Genomic DNA, 1,924 nt, shown 5'->3' with positions numbered 1-1,924 from the left:
AATGGTTCCTGTGCATGCTCAAGTAAGGTTAATAGTGACACTTTGTGGCCTTCACCAACTTGCCTAGCTGATATATGCACCACAGACTTCAGCCAAAGGGGGAAAAGGTTGACATTTAGTCCTCAGAAATTTCTTCAGCTATTTAGGAGAAATAATTTTGGGACTCAGCACCACCTCAGTTTCAGGGAAGGCAAAAAATTGCAATACTGATTTGGAGGAAGAAATCAACCAAAATGTCAGTGAGACATTCCTTCCTAATCTGCATAAAAATTATGAAGTGAAAAGTGCATTTTAGATATGTGTGTGTGTGTGCATATATATATATATACACACACACACACAGTAGAGATATAGGGTTCTTTTAATTTTCCCTTAAGTTTAGCACTGCTACAATCCTTGTCCAAAAAAGTATTTGATATAAGCACAAACAATCAAAAAGTCCAAGGACTTTATGAAAACTGCTGCATGGCTTGAATGACTAGCCAGAAGAGAGGTCAGAACCTGATGTTTCTGGACCAAAGACATGATCCCTCACTGCTGGAGCTGGAAACCTCAGATCTGTGTTTTCCCAAAGGAACATATTCTCTGAGAACATGTCCTAAACTAAAATTTTGCTATCTTCCCTGATTTGTAACTCTATAGAAAAAAAGGTAATAAAATTATAACAATAGTATTCAAAGCTTCAACTCTATGGCATCCCACAGCTCATCTCCCTTACTGCCTATGCTGTAGCTTTTTCTTTTTGCCTTCATTTGTGCAGAACACTGAGAATCACTTCTGTGCTTTTCTTTTGGCAGGGGAACTTTCAAACCAGGCAACATATATTTGAACTATATTGATACAGAAATTTCTGGGAACATTTCAAAAGTCGAGTTTCTCTGGAAAAAGCATCTGGGTCATGTAGACAGAGGCTGCATGGGAGCTGAAGAAGTCAGAATAATATCTGGGGAAAATGGAAATATGTAAGTACACAATCTAATGGCCTTCCAGTCTGTGGGCTGGGGAGGCCCAGGGTGGGAAACAACAACCAACCAACAAACCAAGAAATAAATACCTGAAGCACCTTTGCATGGTATCATGTCCCTTAAAGCAAGTGAGTAAATAAGAGCCTAATTCAAATTTCATGGAAGTCCATTTATGTTTAGCTGACTACTGTTACTCAGTCCAGCTCAGCACTCCAGCCAGACCTCCTGAAAAACAGGAGATATCAAATATGAAGTTCAAGGAGGGGCTGTAGCCCTGAACTTGTAAGAAAGGTAGAAGTTTTTCCCCTAAACTGCAGTTTCATGTGCCTTCATCTCCATTAGCATATACTACAGCACATCAGCAACACCTCTGCAGAGTACCACAGCATACTTCCCAGGGCAGGGAACTTTAGGCTGACTCCAACCTGAGCCCATGGACCTGGCACCCACTGGCATCTGCAGGACATTAGATTAATTTTTGGAGCACACCTCTTGTTTAGTTTTAAGCAAAATAAATCCAATTGATGTGTCCTGACACCACTCTGTCATGTAAAGCACAGTGTGGTAAGTGGGGAAAAGGGGGTGAGTGATTCCCTTCAAAAGCACACTCCTCTCCCAAATTAAAATGTTAATGAGGTCTGAGCATAAAAGCAAACACATCCTAGAATTTAATAGTCACTGACTAGTAATTCTTTTAAAAAATAACTTGATAACACACACTTTATGTTCCCAGTCTACTGGAACTCATGCTTTGACCTAACATGAAATAGAAACAGGATTTATATTGATTATCTTGGGCTGCTGTTAAGAAAATCTCCTATTCTACTAGAAAGTACTTCCTTAATCTCTTTTCCCCTCGGCAGGTCTGTGTTCTGTGGGTGTGGAACTGTGCAGCCAAGCAAGTGGCAAGCCCTGGTGCTTTGCTGAGCCTTGGCCAGGAATGCTGTGGTTGTCCACTG

The sequence above is a fragment of the Acanthisitta chloris genome, unplaced genomic scaffold, assembly GCF_000695815.1.
Source record: "Acanthisitta chloris isolate BGI_N310 unplaced genomic scaffold, ASM69581v1 scaffold5090, whole genome shotgun sequence".
In the NCBI taxonomy this organism is placed as follows: Eukaryota; Metazoa; Chordata; class Aves; order Passeriformes; family Acanthisittidae; genus Acanthisitta; species Acanthisitta chloris.
Note: the sequence above shows the minus strand (reverse complement) of the source record.